The following is a 9614-nucleotide window of genomic DNA, read 5'->3' on the forward strand; positions in this document are numbered from 1 at the left end:
AAACATAGAGTTCGACATGCTGAAGACTTGTTTGACTCTGGTAAGCTCTCACACAAGCATGAACATGTCAGTTAGATGTCCCTGCGCGTTTATTACACTTTGAGAAAACAAAGCAGAAAAACAGGGATTACAGTGAGAATTACAAGTACGGATCTGCTCCGAGGCCACTGGAAGCTGCATGAGTGAGTGGGACACACACACACACAGTGAAACAAAAATGATCAGTGATGCCTCTGACATTATTGCACGAGTCTTGTTTTCTTCATCCGTGGGTCTTTTTTACTCAAATATGATAAATTATCCTCACCACACACACATGCATACACAGTGATGTTCTCGCTCTCAGGTATCCCTCTGCACACAGACCAGCTGAAAAAAAGGATTTTTTAAAATCCAAATGGCAGTTTTGATGAAGTATTTCTTTTCAGTTGTACACGCAACAAGAACAACATCTGAAGTTTGGGAATTGTTGCCTTGGCTTCAGTAAATCTCATTAACATAGTTAAAACGTAAATGAGATGACTTTTCACGCAAAAGATGTAAAAGTAATTTAATGTCGAAATACTCATTGCACTCTGATTGTCACGTTTTGACATATGGATATGTTGACTCAGCAAAGGTAATATTAATGGCAAATTTTTTGCCTCATTACTTGCAAGTTTAATGAAGCCTTACTAAGCTTTTGTGCTTTTTTGTGTTGTACCCAGAGGTTTCAACACAGCTGTTACATAAACTGCTTGAGGTCCTAATTAGTGCTGTGAGCAAAATGGTGCCAAACCATATTTTAAAAAGTAACTTTATTCTAAAGAAAATAAGAGTACAAGTACTTTTTTCCCTCATCAATCTGAACTTATTTTGCTGTTTCTTTAGAAGTAATGTTATTTCTGACTCAATCCTATTTTAAGATCATCCAAATACTTTAGTAGGCATTGTAATCCTACTGCAGCGTATTTAAATCTTTTAGCCTACTTCACTTTGTCAGACAGAGAATGTTATGTGATTTATTGGCTGGTGAAACTCAGCTTTACAAACAGTGTGCTTAATTACAGTTAACAAGGAAGGCAATTACTTTTTCACACCAGGTAGGTTTGGACAGCTTTTATAATTTAAAACCTGCATTTTGTCTGCATTTTACTTGTGTTGATATTAAAATGTTCTCAATGATGATGAGGAGGAGGAAATATACAGAAAACTAAGAAAAATCGAAGGGAGTCTGTTTACTGTCCACATGGGTCACACTTATTGCTTATCTGGGGAGCTGAGCTGAGAGATCAGAGTCACAGTATCTGTAAATACACATTATACTACAAGTGTTTCCAGGATTGTTTTTAAGGGCTTGTACATCACAAACATGAGACATGAGGGCACAGGAAATAAGAATATTTGTTTAAATACACTGAGGACAGTTTTGAGGCATGAAGAAGGTTCGGCCCTGTGCTCTCATATCAGTGTATGTCATTAAAATAAGCTGCACAAGAGTTTAAACATTGTTTAGTATTGAATAACCATTTTGCAAAGAGAAAACATTTAAGCATCAAAATACACTTTAGGAGTGAAAGTACTCATCATTGATGGAGATTATTTTAATCATTTGTATGCTGCTTGGTACTTTTATCTACAAGTACAAAATGCAACATTTGCAAACAGCATGAAATAGCCAAATAAAGTATACTGCAAGTGCAGAGTACATTCAAATATCAAAGTATATGTACGAAGTTACATTGCTACCCATGATGTCAGTGGCACTTGGCACTGTGAGATTACAGTACTGCAGTGCAGGGGCACTGGGAGAGACCGATCAATGCATTACAGTCAAAGCACAAAACAAATACCCTACAAAAGTCAGTGAAGTGTTGATTTTTTAAATTGCAATCACATCATGATCTAAAGAAACAAATCTGAAACAAAATAACTGACTTCTATCATTCTGGAAAGGGTCGCATTGAAGGTGTTCATGAATCAACAATAAGAAAGAGACTTGACAAAAATGGCATCCATAGAGCCACAGAGAGCTCCAAGGGAAAACCACTGCTCACCAAAAAGAACAACAAGGCTCATCTTATGTCTGTGAAGGTTCTCAGTCATCCAGGTCATCGTAGTCAAAGGAGCTTGCAAAGAAAAACGTCTGGACTTCTTTTGGCACAGAAAAGAAGATCAGACACCAGCGAGGGAGGATAAGAAGGACAGACGCAACAACATTGTCTTGTATCAGAGAAACTCAGGAGAGTTTTCTCCAAGCATGACATCCCAGTGTATTTCAGACCCAGCAACACACTCAGACAGAAACTGGTTCACCCGAAAGACAAAACGGCAAAACACAGACTTAACAATGTGGTGTATGCTGTACAGTGCAGCGAGGAATGCTCAGACCTCTACATTGGAGAGACCAAACAGCCACTTCACAAGCGCATGGCACAACACAGAAGAGCCACCTCCACAGGACAAGACTCAGCAGTCCATCTGCATCTAAAGGTCAAAGGTCACTCTTTCAAGGATGCCAATGTTCACATTTTGGACAGAGAGGACAGATGGTTTGAAAGAGGAGTGAAAGAAGCATCTATGTCCACTGTGAGCGACCATCTTTGAACAGAGGCGGGGTTTACGACACCAACTCTCTGCCATCTATAATCCAGTTTTGAGATCCCTTCCCAGACGCCTTAACGCCCACTCACATCCTGGGCCATCTGACCTCAGGAATTCGCATGATAAGGTGGGGCCAGGTTTCACAATGAACACACCCGAAGCTCTGGCTGATTGGGACCCACACCCAGTTTCACACCTTGGCTCAGGCGATTAGAGGATCATCAGGGGGTCCTTTTGTCCCTCTGTGGGGGGAAACTCCCACTAGGTTTATATCTGGGACTCTCCACCATTTGACCTTAGAACTGAAGAAGCTTCTCGGATGAGAGGTGAAACGTCTTGAAGCAACTTAAAGAAGTCCAGACGCTTTTCTTTGCAAGCTCCTTTGACAAGGCTCATCTTACATTTGCCAAAAATATCTTGCTGATCTCCAAGATTTGGGGAAAATATCATGTAGACTAATGAGGCAAAAGTTATAAAAAGAACCGTCAGCAGTTCATCCATGCACGGTGCTGACACTGTCATAGTCTGGAGCTGCTTCACTGTTTCAGGATGACTTGCCATCATTTATGGAACCATGAAATTTGCTCTCAATCCGAAAATCCTGAAGGAAAATGTCCAGCTATCAGTTCACGTCCTTAAACTCAGGGCGCACTCGAGTTATTCAGCAGGGCAGTGATTCAAAACACACCAGCAAGTGCACTCCTGAATCACTCAAAAAGGACGAAGAAGAAGGGTTTAGAGTAGCCTAGTCCTAAAAGAAATGGCTTGTATTTGTATAGCGCTGTACTTAATCCCTAAGGACCCCAAAGCGCTTTACATACTCTTATATTATAACATTATAACACAAATAACACAGAATAATCGGAAGCAGTCCAAACAAATATCAGACTTCTGAAAGCTGCAAATAAATGGTTTAATCAGTTTAAGAAAAGACTGCAGAACACATTCTGTATAAAGCAGTGTTCATGTCTGTCTGCCCTCAGACAGAGCACACAGTGTTATTCTGTCTGTACTGTCCAGGATTCTACATTTTACCACGATGTTGACAATATTTCCCCAGCTGGAAATATGCACCGTTTTTGTTCCCCTCATTGTTTTTTCATTAGGTTACCTGGCAATTCCCTACTGACTCTCACATCCTCTACACACTATCATGTGTCCCTGACATGTGTTACTAATAAAAGCAGGTCCGTTGTCAACAGAAGATGCAAAGCATACTTTTTCACACTAAGACTAGAAATTGGAACAAGTTTCTCCATGTGTTTACAGCTGACGCAGTACAGAGTAGACTACTTCTCTCCAACATTATTTTAATATAAATGAATCCATCGGACAGAAAGATGATTTTGGCCCCTCACAGCATTTTAAAATGTTACTAGCTATGCTGGATTATGTCTTGAGTACTGGACCAAATAGTGGCATAACAGGACAAAACAGGAACTCTTTGAATTCACAAGTAATATCTGCTAATACACACACACTGCATCTCCTTCTTTGTGTAGTTTGTCATCTGCAAAAGGACATGTCTCTTCTTTCATAGTGAAAGAGCAAATGTTTTTCAGGCCACACGGGTTTCATTAAGTCACCATTGAAGCTCCTGCTCACTAAACATAGCATGTATATAAAAAAATCTAGCTTTCAGGTCTGAAACGCAACGCCAAACATGATGGCTTCTTTGGTTACAGTGTTGCCTGAGACCTTAGTGCACTTTTCTGATAAATTTAAGGTTGTTTTATGTCACGTAAAACACCATGAAATTAATTTAGTACATTTTGGTCCTTTTAGAATCAGAAAGAGGGCTAAGATGACACACTGTCAGGTGGCCCTGTGTTACGGCTGAAAATTTAGCACCATATGTGTCTGCAGTATTTCTTAGTTTCATTCTCTGCATATCAGTGTGGTGGCAGTAAAAATGTTCAGCTCCATGCTCAATGCAACTTTCCAGCATTCATCCATTACACAGGTCAGCAGGCAATAATCATCACAGGTACTTCTCTGTTAGTTATTTTCACAATGATTTCAAACCTGTACTTAGTTTTTCTCCAGGACATCTAGTTCTTCTGATGAACTTTTTTATACATTTTGTGTTTGTTGACCACTATTTTTGGACCAGAAGTCAAAGTGTACAGCACAAAAGGAAATGAAGACTTATTGGTAAAAGCGGTCTGCTGTTTGCATGGGTATGTAAGGACGATGGTTTTCGACTATGCATGTAAGCAACCAAGCTTTAAGCTTGAAAAGCATTCAAGTGGCTCTGTGAAAACTTAATCAGCTGCATACTGGGAAGTAAACAGAAAATGTGCTGCTGCATGTCACTGAAAACCCATTTCCTACATTCACATTTGAAAAGTCTGTGAATGGTGAGTAACAAAGGAGAGCGTTTCCAACATGATATTCAGCTAACAGAGGGTTGCTACCGGGGTTTCTGGAATGAAACTATGCTGAATGCTTTACTGTGACAATCCAGATGTAATATGGTACAAAATAAAATCATGCTCCATGCCTTTCTTGACATGACTGGAAAATAATAAAGGCACATGTAGAATCTGCACCAAAAAAATGTAGGAAAGTGTGTTTAGGTCACTTGCAAAAACTTTTTATGTTGCTTTGTGTTATGTGCTGTGCTTTGAAAAGCACCAACAAGGCACTGCATTCTGTTGCTTTTCAGAGCTTACAAGACATATGCCTGTATTTTATTTAGCAGACTTCAGTCACTTGGCTACAGCGTCAAATGTACATGGAAGAAGCAAGTAGTAAGGCTAAATCAGAATCAGAATCAGAATACTTTATTAATCCCGAGGGAAATTGAAGCCATCAGGAGTTGCTACAAATTGCAGTTCCTCTAACGAACACTTGAAGCTAATTCCAAAAGAATGTTAATGTCAATAGAATCTTACATAGTAACTTTACTGCATTAAATGGTGTGTGTCCAGCTTGGTGCAGAAAATAGATTCAAACCCTAGAGATAGTTTTCCCCTTCCTTGCTACTATATGGTGGATGAAAGTATATTTTAACATTCATCCACACATCCACGTCCACATCTGGCTGCTTGACTGACAGCATCCCAACAGGCAGCCGTAGCAAATCAATGTGTACTAGGCCTCACTTTCTCTACCAGAAGAGAAAAAAAAGAGTCAAAATTTTGATATTAAAGTTGAAAATCTATTTTGAGAAAAAAAAAAGTGTGTAAAAAATGAAAAATGTGTAAAAATGTGGAGATTACAGTTGTTGTTTCAAGACAAACTGCTACAGTTGCTACACTTTCTGAGCTGTTGAAATCCTTCTTCAGAATCAGTTTTAGCAACAAGAAAGTATTTAAACATATTGTGGTGATGAGTATAGGAGTATATAAATGGTTACATCCTCGTGCAGTAAAGTGGATTTATGATGTATCACAAGACAGATCCGAGACGACAATCTACACAATCAACACAAGGCTTTTGTAGAGAACAGCGGAGGCAGTTTGTCTTGGTTAAATTCTCAAAATCCTTTTTTTAAGAGTCACAAAACAGACAGAAACACAAGACAATAAATATACTTTGTATATGAAGCACCCCTCATAAAATCAGCAATAAGAAATTCATCCTCTGTGTGTGGAAACGGAGGTCTCGGGCTCATGTGGTCTGATGAAACTGCAGATTGCAAAAAAGTAAAAGAGTTCACAATTCACATTAGTTTCTGTTACAACTGCTTTTTCATTGCATGTGAAAAGCTGCATACTGCAGAGGCATACTGTGCACTCCTGACACTTTTTCTTTGGTCGAGTTTTAAAATGTGTTTTAATGAAGAACTCTATTAGAACGTAAACAGAAGGAAGATTTGATTAACTATTTATCAGTTATATGGCAGCAGTCTTATCGTTGTATAGATCCATTCACTGAAAAATCTAAAGAGAGCTGAAACAGAAAAAAAGGCTGCTTTGACTGACGGGCATCCCAACAGGCAGCTGGCAGTTTCACGTCATCTACACAAGGCACATTTAAGGAAATTGTTACTTTGAGTCCTGACATAGCTGGCAGGAAAAAAAAGCTGCTGTCAGTAGTTGTCACTGTAGAGCTCCGCCCCTAACAACTCTACATGCTGACACTCCTCAAGAGAGGCAGTCATTGTGTTACTGGATACAAATTACTGAGGATAACTTCAGCTCTGGTAAGATCTTTAAAACAATTGCAATTACAAGAAAGTACAAGACTTACATATTTTACTTTGCTTTTGCTTTAAAGCATGTGGTTCATTCATATATCAGAATCAGAATCAGAATCAGAATACTTTATTGATCCCTGGGGGAAATTATTATATGCGTCACATATGTATGATTGTAGCCAATGAAATCTTTCACATTTTCATGTAAGCTTAGAAATAACAAGAAACTGTGAGAAATTACACAAGTACAGTTCTAACTGTAAAAGTAAAAGAACATTAATATTTCAGACTGTGGACTAATGAGCAAGAAGATGTACTTTAGTGCTCCTCCGAACCAAAGGTCAAATTTCCTTGAGTTAAGGAGATGAAACTGATTTTATCAACTCATTGTTCCAAAAAACACTCTTAAATGTAAACAGTTATCGTGGACAGTATGGCATCTAAAAGTGTCAGAAGAGCTGTTAGTTTGATCTTAGACACAAGGTTGGTAAGAGTTAAGCACGTGAAGCTGTAAAACTCTTTGTGGAAACTGAATCAGTTGCATCAAATGCAGGAACAGGCAGACCAAAGGTGAGCTCACTATTGGAAGATCAGTTCAGTGAGAGATAGAAAAGATACAGATACAGGATTTGATTCCACAAAAAAGCACAGGTCCTATCAACAGGTGGTGTTCTTAGAGGAAAGTCTTCAAAACACTGTTCAGAAAGATAAAGCAGGACAAATGGCTCATGCAGACAAAGACATCCAAACATTTTACAAGAAGAAGCAGCAGCTCAAGATTCAAAACTGCATATAGGTTAATAGAATTCTTCCAAAAATTCTTGGATCCAGATCTCTAAAATCTCTGAAATCACAGGCATCATGAATTCTACTAACAGACATGATTTTTACATTACCTCTACCAGGGAGGTTAAAGTCTGAAGACAGAAGAAGACAAACATAACTGCATGTCACCTGACCTTAGCTCCACTGAACACTGACGCTGTTAGGAAAGCTGCCACATCACGCTGGGATGATGTCTGAGTCACCAGAATCTGGAATCCATGCAGCTCTTCACTCATTACTACAGCACATAGGATAGTGCAATTCAAAATGTTCAGACAGGATCATAGAAAGCCTGACAGTAAGAAAGTACCAAGCAGTTAATAAGCCTATTTAAGCCTGATGCATACAGGAGACATTTATTTATTTGTGAATAACAAATAAGAAAAAACGCAGACTGTTGTACTCAGACAGGCAGTTTCAAAGCTGAGCCTGAAGTCATATCAGCATGGGCAACAAGGGAAACTGCTTCAATCTCAAACTGTGCTGAGATTGAAGCAGATTGAAGAGAATGTGGCCGGATTTCTTAAAAGTTGTTCATTATTCATTCAGCATTATGAATAAATAATGAAAAAGAGTGCAAGGGCAATAATATAGAAAAGATTCAGTAAGAATAAACAGATCAAAGGAAAAAAGAATGAATAAAGTGAGATTAACATGAGGCACTGAAACTGAATCTGTTGAGTACTTTACTCTTACTTTTCTGAAGTGGATTGTTTGAATGGTTTCAAGGTGAACCATGCTGCTGTGCAGTTTTACCACAGTAAAATGTCAGGAAGCCTTGTTTTGGGGAAGCAAGATGATGGACACGGATGTGTAGGTGTGTTTATAAAGGAAAAACAAACACACACTTCTCAGTTGCAGAACAGCATCAACAAAATGAAAGGATTTCTCTCCACGAGCTTTCTCTTTTTGGGAGGAATTGGCTAAACATACTGCCAATTCAGAGTTCAAACAAAGGCTTTGGGAGCCTGAAGTGACTGTCACTCACAGTCCTCAATAAACAGGAGCAGATGGCATTAAATGGTTAAAATAATAATCCAGAAGCAGGACAATAATACTAATATATTTGCATGCTGATTGGTCAGTTAAGGATTCCTAACAGCACACAACACTTCAATGGCATTTGATTACCCAGTTTATCTCAACTCTATTAAACAGATGGTAAAAATTGCCAGTAAAATGTTACCCCGTGTAATTTAAGGCCTCATTTATTTTCAGCAATCTCTTGATCAATCCCAAGGAGGGTTAGGGTTGCTTGCGTGAAAGGGTGAATGAGGCAAGTTGTGTAAAGTGCTCTGAGTGCTGGGTTAGAGTAGAAAAGAGGCACCGGTTCATTTACATTCAAATCAAAACAGCCAAATCCTCAACAAAATCTCAACTAATAAGCTTTTAAAAAAACAAGCAAACAAAAATCACCTAGAGAAGTGTGGTGGTTATGTAAGCCCCAATAAACCCCAAGCAAACACACAAGGTTACAAAAACTGAGATGTGCACAACTGGCCAAAACCATACCAAAATGTGACTTGCACCAGTATGTGTGTCATTTTGGGGCAAGAACAGTGAGTACAAAGGGCCCATTTATATTCACTGCTGCAACCTTGTGTCACAGTCACTTGTATTTAAAACCGCCATTGAGGTACGGGAGCCGCTGCAGTATTATCCTGAACAACAGGTGTCGACACTCAGACAATATTGTCACACAAACGCTGATGTAAAAGAGGAAGAAGTCAAAACCAGAAGCCAAGAATTTGTCATGTGTTTGTTTTTCACAAGGTCCAGAATTTTCAAACTGTTCCAACGTCTCCCTCTGTATGTCTGTATGTCTCTGCGCGGGAACATTAAACCGACACAACCATACACTTGCGTCTTGCCTTGGTCGCCACAGCTGAACAGCTTACAAAAAGATACACATGGTGTGACACCCACGACACAGGCAACGCAGTGAGCATAACTACCCATTACTCTCTTTGGAGCCAGCCTCAAGCGGTCAAACTACAGCTTTTGCCACATGACTGTGTTGTGATGATTGCTTTGTTTTCTCACAGGTGTAAGGAACTCAAAG

The sequence above is a fragment of the Aulonocara sp. 'chitande type north' Nkhata Bay genome, linkage group LG12, assembly GCF_057382095.1.
Source record: "Aulonocara sp. 'chitande type north' Nkhata Bay isolate Kocher_YH1m ecotype deep benthic linkage group LG12, A_spYH_male_GT1.1, whole genome shotgun sequence".
Classification (NCBI taxonomy): Eukaryota; Metazoa; Chordata; class Actinopteri; order Cichliformes; family Cichlidae; genus Aulonocara; species Aulonocara sp. 'chitande type north' Nkhata Bay.